General features: G+C 37.2%; 1 protein-coding gene across 1 annotated transcript in view; it reads right to left on the bottom strand.

Annotated features, from left to right (window-relative positions):
* Positions 1 to 18,923, bottom strand: part of DMD (dystrophin) — a 2,170,472-nt gene that overhangs the window by 1,449,960 nt on the left and 701,589 nt on the right. The gene's annotated exons all lie outside the window — the stretch shown is intronic.

The following is an 18,923-nucleotide window of genomic DNA, read 5'->3' as shown; positions in this document are numbered from 1 at the left end:
GGAATGTGAATTAGAACAAAAAGATAATATTTATTTTCAAACTTTTTTTTTTTTTTTTTTTTTTTCAGAAATCTTCAGAGTCACCAGGGATAAACTATTCATTGTAATCAGGTGATTTAGGTACAGAAGAGCCAAAATATGGAATCAACCCAAGTGTCTAATGGAATAGTATTAAGCCTTTAAGAATATGAATATCCTTTCATTTGCAACAACATATATGAACCTGGAGGAAATCATGTTAAGTGAAATAAGCCAGGTGTTATGACATGATCTCATTTACATGTCTCAAATACATATGACATATCTCAAAGACATATGACATGTCTCAAATATGACATGATCTCATTTACATGTGGAATCTAAAAGAAATCAAACTCAAAGAAACAGAAGACAACGTTAGTTTCCAGGAGCTGGTGGGGGTAGAGAGTAGTTGGAAAGATATTGGCAAAAGGATACAAAATTATAAATATTTGAAATCAGCTCTTTAAATTCAACAGTGGATACCTGATCGTCAGCCTACCCTATGCTTAGTCACTTCAGCGAATATTCTATGGTTTGTTGGTATCTTAGTTTCCTTAAGTTTGGTACTTAAGGGAAACATATCCGTAGTGTGTAGTAAAAATAGGGAAGCATAGACAATTATCTTTTTGGTTTATGATACTTTCATTGATATAGCCCATGATTTCCAGAAATATTTTCACTTCAATATTAGACTTTCAACTCACATTGCAGTTGAATTGAGTTAAAACTTCTAGAATGTTTTCACATAAACTATCATTAAACCAGTTATATCACAACCTAATTACTATCAGAAACTTGTGACCTGGTCTATTGAACTCCAGTTTCGGGACTCTGAATCATATAAACCTGTTAGAATTTCTCACATTAGTTGCAGGCTATTGTTTTAAAATTAAACAGATACAGAACCTAATGGAACACAAAGCCCTTACAAAAACATATTCTCATTTTATATTCTTACAAAATTCTTTGGTTAGGTATCACCAATTCCAACTGCCCATAGGATGAGATGGCGCTTCAGAGAAATTAAGTTAATTGACCTCAGTACCATGAATCAGAAACTTAATTTACCTAGTTCACCATCATGTCCTTCCACATCAAAAAGGGGATGGTTCATAGCATACAGATTGAGTTGTTATTTATCAAGGCTATCCAACTTGAAATTAAGAGACTAGGGATCTTGATTCCTCTAAATTCCATGTCATTGAATGTCAATAAGTTATTTGTGTATGCATTATAAATGTTTATGGATTTTTATTGTGTGATATATGATTTTTATCTTTCCTATATTTTTTATCCACAAGTTTATCAGATTTCTATTTCTTCATTCATAATGTTGATTAAAATATAGAGTACAATTACATGCTGTAAAAGTCTTCCTCTCACACTCTCTTCAGCGATGTTAACTCCTTGAATAAATACTCTCCTACTATGGTCATTTGGTTACCTACCCAAACGAGTGCATCATTTATGCATATTTATCATCACAATGTCTTAAAACATTTTCATTTTTGCTTTGGCCCAACATAAAATTTCTTGTGTCTCTCAATTTGCAAGCATCTACTTGCCAATATATTGGACAGAGGAATGCTGGAATGTTAATACTTCAGGGGTGACCCTTAACCAGTGAGAGCTTGGAATTGGTGGATCAATATCCCAGCTCCCTTGCCCCTCAGTTAGACAATACTGAAGTATGTTACACACAGTGTTTCAAAGGGTTCATTGCATGATTGAGCTCCAGTTCCTTCCAGCAATAACCTGATCCCTAAATGTGTGCCATCCTTTATTGGCTGCTTTATTTTTCTTATCTCACTTCCCTACTTTGATTCCTAGGGTCACTTTCCAAATAAACTGCTTGCATCTAAATCCTTCTCTTCAGATCTAATCTTGGGGCAACCCAAACTAAGGCAATAATCAACACCCTCAAATGAACCTAGCATCCTGCCATACTTCCCCCCCCACCCCAAGTTGGGCTCTGAGTCTCTACAGGAACTATTTAAAACCTTCAAAGGTCTGGCCCATCCTCTTTCTGCAGCTCTCTCAGCAGATGATCTTGTTCTCTACCTTATAGAAACAAGTAGAATTATCAGAGTAGAACTTTTTCACTCCCTATTTCCAAACACCATCAGATCTGCATGTGTAGCCTTCTTTTAATTAAAATCATTCCCACTACCTACATTTTGAACTTTATTCTCTTACTTTTGCTCGAGCATCTGAGTCCATCCATTTTCTAATATTTATTTGAGACGGAGTCTCACTCTGTCACCAGGCTGGAGTGCAGTGGTGCGATCTGGCCTCAGTGCAACCTCTGCTTCCTGGGTTCAAGGGATTCCCCTGCCTCAGTCTCCCAAGTAGCTGGAACTACAGTTAACACTGTTTACCACACTATCCTTTTGAAATTTTTCTTCCTTTGGCTTCATGATGCCACTCTATTCTAATTTGCCTTCTATTTCTATGACCATTAGTAATTTTTTCTTTGCAGGTCCATCCTCCTCCACTCTATCATTACGTACTAGATTTGATCATGCCTTGAATTACAATCTATTTATCAATGATTCTGATATGTGTATCTCTAATTCAGGCACTTCTTCTGAATTCCACAGCTAGAAAACCATCTGCCTTTTGCATGTCTCCACTTGCATGCTGCAAAATCTCCTTAAACATTATATGCCAAGGTTTAATGTTTGATCTTCTCCCTCAAACTAGTACTCTATCAGTATTCCCCAGATCAGTAATTAGCATCACCACCCCTCATATCTGTTATCTTCATTTCTGCTACGGACTGAAATTTGTGCCCCACAAAAGTTCATATGTTGAAGACTAATTCCCAATGTGATGGTATTAAAAGATGAGGTATTCAGGAGGTGATTAGGTCAAGAGGGTAGAGCCCTGCATGAAATGAGTACTCTTAAAATGATCTGAAGAGATCAGCGTTCTCTTCCACCATGTGAGGGCACAGTGAGAGAGTACCACGTATGAACCAGGAAGCCTGCCCTTACAAGACACTAAATCTGCTGGTTCCTTGATATTAAACTTCCCAAACTCCAGAACTGGGAGACATAAATTTCTGTGCTTTATAAGCTACCCAGTGTATGGTATTTTGTTACAGCAAACCAACTAAAACCCTCTCTCCTCTTCCTTCCTATGTTTAATGTATTGCAAAGTCTATCTGTCACACACAGACATTCTCTATCTCCTGAATATGTATGCTTCTTCCTGTCTCCATAGCCAGAACCCAAATTTGTGTTGCCATTAAATGTGACCAAAAATGCTGCAATAGCTTTTCACTTGGCCTCTGGGCAGTATTTACAGAACCCTCTATTTTACGTACTACTGGGAAAATTTTCATTTCTTTTTTTAATTGATGCATAAAAGATGTACTTAGTTTGAGGGTACATGTGATAATTTAAGACATCCATATAATTTGTAAAGATCACATCAGTGTACTTGGGATATCCATCATCTTAAATGTTTGTCTATACTAGATACATTCAAATTATTCTCTTCTAGCTATCTTGAGATATACAGTAGTAAAAACATATCTGATTATGTTACCTTCATTCGTAAAACCCCTCAAAGACTTTCTCATTTTTCTTAGAATAAAGAACAAAATTTCAATATGATCCTTTCTAATCTGACCTTCATAGACCCCTTAACTCTATATTCTACTTTGTCTTTTATTCAAGTACTTGTAGAAACAAATTTCCCTTCATATTTTCTAAAGTAATTCAGAGCTATTCTTTATTCTTGTTCCTCCTCCAATGGAATAAAATCCTTCACTGACTCTTCCATAAATATTTTGAAAACTTAGTTTTTAGTATAATGCATTTGGGCCACTTTGGTGAAATTGATTTGTCTGACTCAATTATACATCAGATACCCTCTGACTCATAAATGTGAGATGGGAATATCCACCAGTCACTTTCAAATTCACGCTTTGAATTTAATCTCTCTAGTCTCACCCTCTTTTGATTTAGACTATCTGTAGGAAAGACTGCTCACTTCTACTTAGAGGTCCCTGAAACCCAAACGTGGCTCAAGGTACTAGGCTGACATCATGGCTGAAAGAAATTTGCTAAAGCCTGTGTTGGAGAAAGATTTCTACTAGGCACAAAATTGACATTGCTCTTGTTTGCACACTGTAGGGGCTCAGAAAATGATACCCCAAAGTATGGCACTTTGGCATGCTGAAAGTGTGAGCTAAAGAACATTGGAAGGCCTCAGAAGCAGCCTCAGAACCGAGTTCTCTCTGACGTTCTCCTCCCCTCGTGTCTTTAACTCCACATTCTTCCCTGAAGTGAGTCATAGTAACCAGAATTCTTCTTCAAGGTAGGTCATAGAAACCAAAAACCCTCTCCTCCAACGCCAGGCATAAAAACCGGAATTATAACTCTGTATTTCCCCCATCTTTCTCTCCAGAAGCTAGCCATAAAAAATTACCTGACATACCTCTGTTTGATAGTAGGTCATAAGACCCTCATTCAAGTGGGGTCCTACCCCATGTCTAAGAGGAAGGAATTCTATACAGACAGGCCTGGTTGGTTTTCCCCAGTCTATTGCTATTAGATCATTCCCTTTTTGTCCAATCACATTCCTACATGGTTGTCTACTCTTTATCAAATCTAAATAGACAGTTTTCCTTTGGGTCATTGTGTCTTCATTTCTGAAGGCTCCCATGTCACCTAAAACTTTTATTAGATAAATATCTCATGCTTTTATTTTGTTAACCTATCTTTTCTTATAGGAATGTCTGCCATGACCCGTAATAAGGAGGAAGGAAAGGGATCAGAGCCTTTCTGCTCTTATAACATGTCAATGTAACTGTTATACCGCCACCTCCAATTCACTGCAGAAAAAAGTAGCTTTTCTTTCTTATTTAGTTGGAAAGTAAATAATTTTCATTCAAAAATAAATCTTATAACACTTTTAGAGGTGTATTTTCCTGAAAAATGCAAAATTATATGTTTCCTTTTAAAACAATGTCTTTTTTCCCCTTCATAAAGTATATACTAAGTGCTTACTATGTGCCAGACATGCCATTAACTCCACAAAGAACAGAGACGAGAATGCATTAGTCCACATTATCAAATAATTTGGTTTAATGAAGCATTTGTTTGACAAGATAAAAATGGTTTAGACACAGAACTGGGGCTCAGCTCACACTGGTCTTTTTAAGAGGATAATCAAAAAACACCTTCTCTGTAAATTAGGATTAAATCAGCTTCTAGCCTAGAGGCTCTACCAAGTGTATTGGTTATCTCCACACAATGAAGGCTTTGTGGAATCAGCACCATGGTAACTGTCTGTTTGCTTCTCTGTCTGTGAAGATTTTAAGGGAGGCCTGGACACCAGTTGGCATGTAATTCTGATAATTCAAATCAATTCAAACAACAGGATGTGAAATTCTACAGAAAGGGCTTTCCTCATTCAATTTTTGGTCTGATTTTATAAATTTGGAAGGGGATTGCATACAGTTCGTGAACTTACCTTTTACACCAAGACCGTGTGGAGAGTGATTACACTCGTTTTCTGATTTACAGATTTTTAAAAAGGCAATTTCAAATTTTGCTAGGGCAGTGGTGAGGAGTGTGTTTCGACTAAGGAAAATAACCTATTCATAAGCACAGAGGTTAGTATGTTACACTTCCTTTCTGAAATGGAACAAAGAAACATATTAATGAGTCTGGACTCTTCTCAACTGTTGGAGTTCTTCCCTTTTTTTTCTATCATTATTGTGATATCTTGATTTCATGAGAAATAGGTGGAAACTGAACCCAATTCTTACATGATTCAAGCTCTGACCTTTTCCTAACCTAATCTTAGATTTATATTTATTTTATGTTGCTTCCATTTGGACTTCTTCCTTCAAACATCTCTGATTTCCTTACTAAAACTCCTTTTGTCCAAACATAATGCGCAGTCAGCCTATATTCTGATACTTAACATGCACCACCATCTCTTAAAGTTCTGGGAGTTAATTGGCAGCTACTAGCACTGTTTTATCTCCAATATTCTGCCAGTAGATAGCCTCATCTCTTCATGCCAGCAATGAGGATGGAAGGGTGAAGGGGAAGCACAGGCAGGGTTTCAAAGGCCTCCCAAGTACTCTGGGTGCCAATGGCCTACATCCAACGCTTAGGTTCAGTGACATTTTCAATGCACAATGAACACAGTCTCCTTCCTGGATCCTACTCAGACCCTGACTTCCAAGAAGCAGTTGCATGTTTATTTTATTCCTTATCAATTTAACAACTATCGCTTCATCACTTTTTGTGGTTTGTCCTGTAGTTTTCATGTATTTCACTGCTACTAAATCTTCAGATATCTTTGCTGAGATGTATGGTAAATGAACAGGCTCCTCTGATTTAAATGTCTTCATGCTTATAAATTGGGTGCTATCTACTCTTCCCAGGGCTTTGCAGATGGCATTTTCTATCATACTTTGCACTACATGAGCCTGGGTATTTAATCAGGAATGAAATGTATCATTCAGATGTAACTCAGTTACCTCCTTTAAAACCCTCACGGAAAACACTGAAGACTTATTTTCAATGCCATCTTCAATCTTGGATTCTGTACATGTCTTTTTGCTTCTTCATAAGATTACTCATTTCTAATAATTCTTTTTTCCCACTTTAACAACTCACATAAAACCACTGTTAATGAACTTATATATCATAAGTTGCTCATAATGGGCCCCTACACCTTTGGGATCAGCCCATTAATATATTCCTTAGTGTTTAACTTACCTTCCTCACATACTGAACTCTGTACTTAACATACTTCTGTATGTTATCACAGACTCTATCCCTTAAATGCAGTTTCTCTTTACCTAGCTTAAAATCTCCTTTAGCTAATAAAAAATAACTTCATTCTCTGTTCACAAAATGATTATTTCTTTGATTATTGATGAATATTCTGTCTTCTATTCTTCAAGTATATCTTAAAACCTCAGTTTGTTATTATTTATGATTAGCAGTAAAGTGACAATTTTTACTCCTTTGCAAATACACTCATCAGAAACCACTGAAATTAAAACCTGTAAAGTCCCATTGTACAGGGCAAGTAAGTCTTTGATTTTTTTTTTCTTTGCAGAAGTGTATTACTAAACCAAGACAGTTCTTCAAAAAGACCTTCCATTATTTGGAAGTTTCAAAATATCAAAAGCATGGGGCATAAATACCAAATATTCAGACAGTGACAATTTTTCTCAGTATTGTACAAATAGACTCAACGTCATCCAGTTGAATGTCCCATAAAAATGATGTAAATTAGATTAATTACATCCCCTATGGTAAATACTGGGAGATGCCTGTGTGTATATATAAATGTTTAAAATAAATTTAAAGGCAAAAACACATAAAAACATCTCAAAGAACTAGAGAAATGTTTGCCATTTAAGAAGTTGTCAATTTTGAATTGTCAATAGTAAAACATTATATGGAATTAGTGCTACATAACTGTGCTAATTATGTCAGAAGAGCCTCCTGATGGGCACTGACTGTGTTCTGTTAATTTTCTTTACAGTGACTGTCACATAACTGATTAAACTACGATGACACATTTACATAAATTTTAATTCAGTCACTTTCAAGATACCAGTTAGAACTCATGAGTCCCAAATGTGTAAACTTTGAAAGTGGAAGTCCTCCAAGCTCCCAAACTTAACTAATTTGATTAGTGAACTAGGTTTATGAATGGCCATTTTGCGTATTTAAACATCTTAGCGTGTAGAATTTTATAAAAACTTATGAGCCTCATCCTTAGAAACCTGAAAGTAAAATGCTGATGCCTGTGAAATACATTAACCATTGCAGGGCCCCAGGGCTCTAGGCCTAGACCAGATCACTTATCAAACCAATTCTTAATGTATATTTTAATGAGCTAGGAAGCAAGTTTTAATATTAATAGGAATAAAACTATAATTATTTTTTGTTGATATTAAGGAAGAAATAATTTTGGAGGTAAGATTTTCCAACTTTGCTATATTTTTAAAAATCACCTTTCTTCTTCAGTTTTAGAAAGTGAGAAGACATTTTAATTCCATATTACTATACAGGTGCTCTCCTGACCTAAATCCCAACCACGTGAAGATGAACTACTATTCATCTTACAAGACTCAGTTCAAGATACACATCGTCTGTGAAGGTTTTCTGGATCAGCCTCTCTCTACTCTTCCCCTTTCGACTTTCCTTCTGGGAAAACTTGTCCCTCTCTGCTTGTTTCCATATGGCATTTGCTTTAAAAAAAATCGAATAGTAGTATACAAATTAAATTTGCATCAAATAGGTCTTATAAAAATATCAAATGAAATTCAGTATAAATTCTATTTTTTTTTTTTTGAGATGGAGTCTCGCTCTGTCGCCTAGGCTGGAGTGCAGTGGCGCCATCTTGGCTCACTGCAACCTCGGCCTCCCGGGTTCAGGCGATTCTCCTGCCTCAGCCTCCCGAGTAGCTGGGACTACAGGCGCCCGCCACCTCGCCAGGCTAATTTTTTCTGTTTTTAGTAGAGAAGGGGTTTTACCACGTTAGCCAGGATGGTCTTGATCTCCTGACCTCGTGATCCACCCACCTCGGCCTCCCAAAGTGCTGGGATTACAGGCGTGAGCCACCGCGCCTGGCCAAATCCTATTAGTTCTAAAAATATTTTTAGGACTTTGAGGTGCATTGACTACATGGTAACTATTATATTTTTGTAATTACAGAATATTATTAAAGGGGAAATCCTGTTTAACCAAAAGAAAACAAGTTAATATTTAGACAAATAGCTCCCTCTCCAAATCAAGATAGTTTGTATACACACACACACACCACATACACGTTTGTATAAAGTGTGCCTCCCTCTGTGGAAGGGGGAAAGATAGGGCCACATGACTGTCTTGTCTTTTGTAATATGTGATACGTGTTTGTGTGTGTATGTTTGAGTGTGCTTTAAATGTACAGCAAACGTGTGTTTAAAAATATACTGAGCTGAGGGCCAGGCATGGTGGCTCCTGACTGTAATTCCAGCACTTTGAGAGGCCGAGGCGGGCGGATCACCTGAGGTCAGGAGTTCTGGACCAGCCTGGCCACCATGACGAAACCCCGTCTCTACTAAAAATACAAAACATAACCGGCTGTGGCGGTGGGTGCCCATGATCCCAGCCACTCGGGAGGCTGAGGCAGGAGAATTGCTTGAACTGAGGAGGCAGAGGTTGCAGTGAGCCAAGACTGTGCCACTGCATTCTAGCCTGGGCAACAGAACGAGACTCAGTCTCAAAACAAAGAAAAAAAAAAAGAGATATATATGTACATATATATACACACACACACACATATATATACACATATACATACATATGCTGAACTGAAAATCAGGCACGACAGGTTTTAATTCCTAATATTTATCTTTTTGGTGTTTTCTTGTGTAAATTAATTTATTCGATCTTCATCGACATCTTGCTTTAAATTGTAAAAATTTAAAAGCTGTTATCAAACTGGTCTTGAAGTAAAAACATACTGTAAAGCAAAACTAAAAGTCTAACTCCCCCTCCAAAGGGACTTCCTCCTCAGCCACGGCTCTTAAAATTTAACCTGAAAGACTGATTCAGGCCATGAAGGGAAGTGGGGGTCGGCATGCCTCATTATACCTCTCTGGCGTTCACATTAACACAGACTTTAAGGCTGATAAGAAACATTTTACAGCCTGTTCTCTCTGAAACCTGCTAGCTAAAAGCTTCATCTGCATGATAAATCTTTGGTCCCTACAATGTCTTATTTCAACCCAAACATTTATTTTCTATTGATCCCAGGTCTTTAGACAAACTCAACCAACTGTCAACCAGAAAATGTTTCAATTTACCTAGAGCTTGGAAGCCCCCACCCCCACCCAGTTGTCCTGCCTTTCCGGACCAATGTATTTCTTAAATGTACTTGATTGATGCCTCATGCGTCCCTAAAATATGTAAAACCAAGCTGCACCCCAACCACCTTGGGCACATGTCCTCAGGACTTCCTGAGGCTGTGTCACAGGCACGAGAATTCCACCTTGGCAAAATAATTTTTTTTTTTTTTTTTTGTGACAAAGTCTCACTCTATCGCCCAGGCTAGAGTGCAGTGGCACCATCTTGGCTCACTGCAACCCCTGCCCCCGGGGTTCAAGCAATTCCCGTGCCTCAGCCTCCCGAGTAACTAGGAATAGGCAAAATCAACCAAATTAACTGAGACCTGTCTCAGATTTTCCAGGTCTACAATACAAATGCTTTTAAAAAATTACTTGTAAATATGTTTACTTACCTCTCTAATTAAAGATGTTTTGACTCAAGACACAAAACTGAGATCAGCTTTGCTTATATTGTGCCTTTGATATTCCACTTACATTAGTCTATTCATCTAGCAATCAAATTAAATAAAATCGAAAGATGTTTTAATTCCCAGTTATAATAAAAAGCCTACAAACTCTTCAGTGGTTTACACAGCACCTGGAACAGTATGACAGATGAGAAAGGACTCTGTCTTCAGGTAGTAGAAACTGCTATATTAACAATCTTATCAAAAACCTATTTTTCCTTATATTTGCACGGTCTCAAATGTATTCCTAGTTTTATATGTGTAATTTTAAGCACATCACTCATAAAATAATATGTTTCAGTACAGTAAAATTTAATGATTTCAGATTGCACTGAAATGCATCTTTAAAAGATACTAAAAAATCAATTTCTATAGCGTTTACCTTGTCCTAAAATATGCCTATTTAACATGTGCCTCAAAAGCTGAATTCTAGTCCAAACACAAAATATTGTCCTTAAAATTGTACATCTTCTTTACTATCAATTATGGCATACCAAATTACGTACTTAATGTTTAAAAATTCCGCTATTTAAAATACATGCCCTTGCATACAAATCCAATGATTTAATATTTTAAGCTATTAATGCCAAAAATATCTGAGTTATTTGGTATTGATATTTGTCTTTGCACCCCTAGAATCGTTGATTGCACTGAAGAGAATAAAACTGCTGTAAAATATCGCTTCTCCGCCCAAAGTAAAACTTACCTACAATATTTTGACATCTGGTAGGTAGAAATGATGTTAAAATAATCTTCCTACCTTAATGTGGTATTAAATCTTAATCATTTCAAAATTCATTGGTAAGATTTATTTCTAAAGTATGACATGGTTGAACAGATGTCACATTTATAAGTTTTGTTTATGTATCTTTGAGAGAAACAACCTTAAAAATTAAAAGGTAAGAAACCCCCACAAATTCTAAAATGTCATGTCAGATACTGCTATATTAGAGGAATTAGTTATAAAGCCAAGGAGTGTGAAAACATGTGGGCAAAAATTGCATGACCCAGAGGGTGGGAAATAAAATGCTGCTAAGCCACAGATGCCTAAAGCCTATTTTTCATTTTCAATAAATTGAAAGTCCCTTTGAAACACACTTCTGTGCAAGAAAATCACCTTAATACAGGTTAATAGAAATTTTCTCTCAAATGATAGATGAAATCTTGTCATAGTAATAAATCTATGATCATACAATATAATATACTCAAGTTGAAAATCCTGAGTCATATATTTTAAAATCAAATGTAAAGTTTATTTAAAATGATGAAATCAAAACGCTACAAATGTCCTTGGGAGAAATAAATATGGGTCACTAGAGGGCGCACATTCCCTTTCACAGCTTCAATTTGGCTTCTCTTTCATTTTCTTATCTACATAACGATAATATGGTAACGAAAGGATTTTTCATGGAAGTTTTACTTACACAGAAACGTAAAATGTCCAAAGATATAGATAAAATGGTGTACAAAAAATATGTAAGACACTCTCAGATGCACAGTTAAAATGCCTTCAGCCATTTTGAGGCACACACAAAAAATATCTTGAAGCCATGATACATAGAATCCCTTGAGAAAATATGTCCACAGTTTGGAAAGCCATGCTTAGTTCCAATAGTAAAATTTTCTGGATTATGTACCAAGTAGTTTTCTCTGCCAAGTTCATTAATTTTAACTAATTTTTGAATGTTTAATTAAATATATGGACACTCGTGTTCTATAAAGCAGCTTAAAATTATACTCCTATATCACCTGAAGTTTTTTAAAATGCCAAACTTCCATTCAAATTTAAAGTAAAGAAAATAGACAAATATCATTTCAAGCATCTTAATCAGGTCACAGGTTTTCAAAAAGAAAACTTAATCTCTCAAGAAACCTTGTATGTTATTCATTATAGTTTTTATTTTTGTAGATTGATCATGAATGGAAAAGTTGAAGATCTTCACTTAGTTTCAATACACAGCGAAGCACTGAGTCAAGACTCAAAAACAGGTCTGTCCAAATCCAAAGATTTTTACCGCACTACATTTTTCTTTTGTTCCAAATCAAAGAGAAACCCATCTTAAAAAATAAATTAAGGATAAGTCAACATAGAATTACTGTTCATTGCTACACAGTACAGTAATTTAGTGGTTTTGACTATGCTATCTTGGATTATACCAGAATTTGATTGGATATTAATTCTGAAAATTCTCATTAGTCTAAACTATGATCCTTAGTTGTATACTTTGTACCCTAATGGCAATATAAAATAATTTATTTCCCAATTTATTATTACCTTGGAATTTCCCTTAATTTCCTAAAATCCTCAACTTTCTAATCTGATGATACATTTTCCCACATCAGAGAAAACATTAAGCAGAGATGAAAAAAGTTACTGCTTATTATATAATGTGGTTAAGACCATGGTGAGCTCCAGAAGTCTTGCACTTGGGAAAAAAAAAGTTCAATTATATGGAAATTCCACTTATTTTTGATGCTGAAAAAGACATCTAAATTTTAAAGAAATCTTTTGAGTGAAAAAGGTCTCTGTATTTCAAGATAATCAAATGTTCCCACGGAACACTAGAGTCAGTCAACGATACTTCAGAATGTAGAACAGACAATCTAGAGTAAGTGCACAGTGTCCATAGGCTTTGGCAAATTCTTGAGGAGTCCCAGTCAAGCCTTTTATTTCAGCTAAATTATTTGATAAAATCACCTTTAACTTATTAAAAGACAGCAAGGCGAAGAGTTTCTGAAGGCCGCATCCTGAGCTAGGCTGTCTGGGTTCAAATCCTAGCTGTGCTGCTTTTTGTAAACTATGTGACCATGAGCAAGTCACTTGAAATTTCTGTGGCACATTGTTATCACTGGCAAAGAGTGACAATAATAAAACTCACTTCGTAATGCTATTTTAAGTGTGAAACACACTAATATGTAGCAAATATTTGGTAGAAGCCATATACATATTAGCTATTGTTAATATCTTCCATGATCCTTTTTTAACTGGCTTCAAGCTATCTCTATGCCATTTCTCACTTTCTCACGTGTGCGAGTGGTCATATTTGTTTTAGTGTCTTGTTAATGACTGATAAAGTAAATGCCACAACTGGAATAACAAGAATAAAAACTGCAAACACAGCTATAACAAAGACAATGAAACATATAAACAAAAATCAACAGCAAAATAGTCTCATTTTACCCATTAGTGCAGGAATCCCCAAAGTATGTTCTATGGGATGAATATGGTCTGCCATCTAATTTGGTAAATAAAATTTTACTGGAACGCAGTCATGCTCATTCATTTATACATTATTTACGGCTGCTTTCTAGCTACAGCAGCAGAGTTGAGTAGTTGTAAAATAAATTTTGTGATACACGAAACCTAAAATATTTACTGTCTGAACCTTTAAAGAAAAATTTTCGGACCCCCTTCCCAGTGTATGAAACCAAGGTAAGATGGCCATTTTCTCCCAGCTCTCAAGTGAGATCTAAATGATACGGCTCACAGTAGCCACATCATATTTCTCTCTCTCAAAAATATGCAATGGCTCTCCATGACCAGAAGGTTAAAGTCTACATTTCTTAATCTTTTATTGAAAACCTTTAGTTATTATGAACCCAATCTACCTTTTCAACCTCATTCCTTACTTCTAAACTTCCTTTACCTCATACTTCTGCTCGAGGCAAACAAGAATACTTAATAATCCCATTTAAGATTTTTTTGTATACAGACTTTCCCCTGCATTGAACTGTCACGTTCCCTCATCTTGAGCCCAGTGCTTCCCTACTCCTTAATTGTCCAGTCAGATGCTAATTTTCCCATGAGCCTTCCACGCCTAACTCTCAAGCAGGAAGTGAACTTTTCTTCCTTACAACTTTTCTAATATTGTATTAGTACTCCTTCTTCATGACAGTTTATGCTGGGTACAAGCTTCCTGAGGGAAACGTTAGGTTTACAGTTAAAATAACTGGAGTGTTTTACAAATCCTAGCAATCCATTAGATATTAGTTGAGTGAACAGGAAAATTAGCATGAAAACTAATGTTGCTGTCCCTTCTTTTTTGAAATGATATGGACTCATAATGACTATAGAAGTGTTCAAAGAAACCCGTCATGCATTGGATGATGACTTGGACCCTGTGGGAGGCAATTTAAACTTTAAACACTCTCAGTGTGAAAGGTCCTTGAGTTTAAGAGAATTCAATATGCTTGTGGGTCTTTCAAGTTTAAATAACTTCCAACCTGGGTTGAGGAAGGATCTAGTGCAATGTGGAAAGCCATTTCAATCTGACGTGTACTTAATGCCCCATTGCCAGCATCATGACCTGTTTCAATCCATCTACTCTGCTAGTAAGCATCTCCATCAACTTTAGTCAAAACAGAAGTAATACTCATTACTTTACAAAACCAGTGTTTAGTCAGCTTGCACTGCCATAAGAAAATACCAGACTAGGTAGCTTAACCAACAGCCACTTATTTCTCGCAGTTCTATAGGCTACAATTCCAAAATTAAGGTGCCAGCAGGGTCGGTTCTTGGTGACAGCCTTCTTACTGGCTTGTAGACAGCCTCTGGTATAGTTAGGATATTTGTCCCTTTCCAAATCTTATGCTGAATTGTAAACTGCAGTGCTGGAGATGGGGCCTGGTGGGAGGTGCTTGGATCATGGGGGCGGATCCCTCATGGCTTAGTGCTGTCTTTGTGATAGTGAGTTCTCCTGAGATCTGGTCATTTACAAATGTGTGCCACCTCCCCCTGCACTGTCTCTCTCTCCTTCTTCCACTCTTCCATGTGATGTGCCTGTTCCCCCTTTGCCTTCCATCATGATTGGAAACTTCCTGAGGCCTCCCCAGAAGCAGATGCCACCATGCTTCCTCTACAGCTTGCAGAACTGTGAGCCAATTAAATCAATTTTCTTATAAGTTACCCAGTCTCAGGTATTTATTTATAGCAGTGCAAGAACAGCCTAATACAACCTCTTTCTTGCTGTGTCCTCCCAAGGCGGGGAGAAAGAGCCAGCAAGCTCTTTGATGTGTCTACTTAGAAAAGTCCTAATCTTCTCAAGAGAGCCCTATCTTCATGACCTCATCTAAATCAAATTATCTTCCAAAGTCTCCATTTTCAAATTCCATCACATTGGAGATTAGGGCTTCAATATAAGAATTTAGGGAGGACAGAATTCAGGCCATCCCAGCCTGGCATCATTTTTGTATCTCTGTGGTAGCATGGTATGTGTTCATTTGTAAAGATACAGGTTTCTCAACAGGGAAGACTTTACTAAGAATATTCTCAGAAGATGTCAGAATAAGAATAATATTTTCTATTATCGCATAAATGTGGTAATGGGAAGACACCATTTCTGAGTTAATAATCAGAAACTCATCTTTCTCCTGGGGAAAGAAGGTATTTTTTTAAAATGTAAACATTCTTCAAGACAAACACGTGTAATATAATTTCCAAAGTGTGAGGGCAAACAAGGAAGGCCGTATAAATTCCATTTCAGGGGTGAAGAAATAGATTCTTGGGGAGATGAGGTGATTTGATTAAGTCACATAGTTTATGAGTAGAAGATGCAAGGCCAGAACCCTTCTGTGCAGTAATATGCCCATCTGCTGTCAGGTCTATTCTCCACTTTTCTTCTGTCCTTTCTGTATCAGAGGGATATACATTTCCCAACACTACTTGCCCTCCTAATTGTTCATTTGGAAGCAATGGAAGAATATTGGAAGGTGGGAGGAAGAGAAAAGCCAAGGTCTTTTTTCTTCTCCAACTACATTGGGTGGCATTTCTAGAGCAGCTGTATCTCTACTGTGGCTTCAGTTTTCTCTGGATAGCTAGCTCCCTCTTCAACAATCCAATTTTCTGCCTGGCATTTCTAACTTTAGTTTAATCTCTGTTAGAAAGCTCCAGCTTCTGAGCTCTGGTAATGTCACTTTTCCTGTATTGTTTCTCCAGCTCTAGGCATATGAGCAGCTTCCTTATGTTGCTAGTGCTTTGAGTTGCCTCTCCATCCCCTGTGCTGTGTCTCGGTTTTCTACTACCTGCTTAGCCAATTCCTTGTATTAGGTTTCCTCTCTTTAAATCACTTACAGTGATTTTGTTTTTCTGACAAGACTTGCACAAAACCTGGAAGATCACTTGTCAACATCCAATAAATATTTATTCAATACCTACTATGCGCTGACTTCTGGTTTAGGCACTGTAGGTCTAGAGGTGACAAGAAGTCATTTCTTCCCTCAAGGAGTTTACTGGAGATACAGGCATGCAAAAACAAAGTCATTACAATACAATTTGGCAAGTGTTTTAATGGAAGTGCTAAAAAGGCTGAGAACTGGCTGGGCACCGTGGCTCATGCCTCCAATCCCAGTACTTTGGGAGGCCACGACAGGCAGATCACGAGGTCAAGAGATTGAGCCCATCCTGGCCAACACGGTGAAACCCCGTCTCTACTAAAAATACAAAAATTAGCTGGGCGTGGTGGCATGTGCCTGTAGTGCCAGCTACTTGGGAGGCTGAGGCAGGACAATTGCTTGAACTCACGAGGCAGAGGATGCAGTGAGCTGAGATCGCACCACTGCACTCCAGCCTGGCACCAGAGTGAGACTCTGTCTCAAAAACAAAACAAAACAAAACAAAAAACGGCTGAGAACAGAAAGACAAGGTGGTCAGTAGCAGGGTGGCAGGTAATGTGGGGATGGGAAAAAGAAAGGTATCTAAAGAGAATCTTAGGTAGAGAAAACAATAGGTACAAAGAAACAGAAGCTTAAGAAAGCAGAGCATTTGGAGATAAAAGAGTAGTTAATTTAAGCTAAAGCATAGGGCAGTGTGGATCAAAATACAGTCTGTAGCAGACAGTGAACTGTTTGCTATTAGTCTGTAAGAAGAAAAGAGTTTTCACCAGAGTATAAATCAACTGAGTCACTAAACAAACGATTTCATCGTATTTTGCTTTTAATTGCCAAACTCTCTTGACAAAGGAAGTAGTACATTGATTTATATTCTGGCTCAAGTTTCTTATCTCAATTGTGGACTGGTAATAAAAAGTTTGCAAGTTATTTTGAGTAGCACTGGTATAATTTTTTTTAAAAAACGAGCGGAGGAGAAGGGAGTGAAGCTGGAGAGGTAGGCAGCTAAAGACCACAAAAGAATTTCTATGCCATGCATTTCAAGATTTATGGGCAGGGGAATGATCTAATTAAAACTGCATTTTAAGATATCCCTTGGGAGGCTGTGAAGACCATGGATAAGAGAGGTGAGACCAGAGGCAGAGAAATCAGTTAACAATTTCATATAGAAAAATTTCAGTTTTAACTAGGCTGAAGGCCACAAGGATATAGATAAAAATAACAAACTACAGAGAATTTAGCAGGTATATTTGGAGGGATTTGGTGATGTGGCAGATATCATGACCACTGTAAATGGCTGCACAGGTTGTTCGCTGCACAAGTTCAGGATGTGCCATTCTTAGAGACTATGATGGGAATGACCCTCTCTAGAGTTGTAGGGTCTAAACTGCAAAACTACATTTGAGATTCCAGTCAGAAATCCAGGAATAAATACATAGCCTATAAGCTTCGTATTTTTTGTATAATTTGAATTATACAAGTATGAGCATCAGGAGACAGGGAGTTAGAAATATCAATTTGTGAATCAAAAATATAGGTGAATGATAAAGATTATAAATGATATTTCCCCAAAACATAAAGCATCGTAAGAAAATAAAATCACAATTTGAGTCTTATGGAGACCGACATTAAAGGGCAGGAACAGAAGACTGGGAAGATATAGTCTGAAAGCAAGAGAAAGAAAGCAGGAGAGAACAATGTCCCAGAAACTGCAGGAGAAAAAAATTTCAAGAAGGGACTAATCATCTCTGTCAAGCACAAGACAAAGGTCAAAAAGGAAAAAGAACTGAAGAGTGACCTTTGGAGCTGGCAATTAAGGAGCTCTCTGGCGACCTTGCTGAGAGCAGTTTCAGTGCTTGATGTAGAGTACGAGAGGGTAAAGGAAAGAATCAGGAGTACGTAAGGGAATAGAGATAGTTCAGGTCTTCTGATTAAAAACTGACTTTTATTTGCACTCAACTATGCTTCTCCTTTTAGATGAATAAGTGTGAGTACCATTTTCTTCACCCAAAGAACAAACAAAACTATATGTCACAGCCCTGAGAATGTGATCCTGTCTTCTTCCCTGTTGATATTCTTTTATGCCTTGCATTCTGGAAGAATACATTTTCACATAGCTGCTGCAGCCAGACATCCAGAGATACATATAGTATCTCATAGGACCAGTTCTCATTATAGTACATTTCTATTCACAGCTTGAATTAAACATCTACTACACAGAAGACCACACAGGTAATGAACAAGAAATGGATCCTCGCCCAGGGAAGCTTTAATTCTAGTGGATGAAACAAGCATATGAATAGATCATTTCATCATAAAGCAGTAAGGTGTCACAAGATGCGACAGTAGCATCCCTTAACCTACCCAGTAATAGACGGCCCCTGTCAGGCCTCTGAGCCCAAGCTAAGCCATCGTATCCCCTGTGACCTGCACGTATATGTCCAGATGGCCTGAAACGAGTGAAGAATCAC

Source organism: Colobus angolensis, unplaced genomic scaffold, assembly GCF_000951035.1.
Source record: "Colobus angolensis palliatus isolate OR3802 unplaced genomic scaffold, Cang.pa_1.0 Scaffold434, whole genome shotgun sequence".
Lineage (NCBI taxonomy): Eukaryota > Metazoa > Chordata > Mammalia > Primates > Cercopithecidae > Colobus > Colobus angolensis.
The sequence above is the reverse complement of the archived record's forward strand: the minus strand, read 5'-3'. Positions and strand labels throughout refer to the sequence as shown.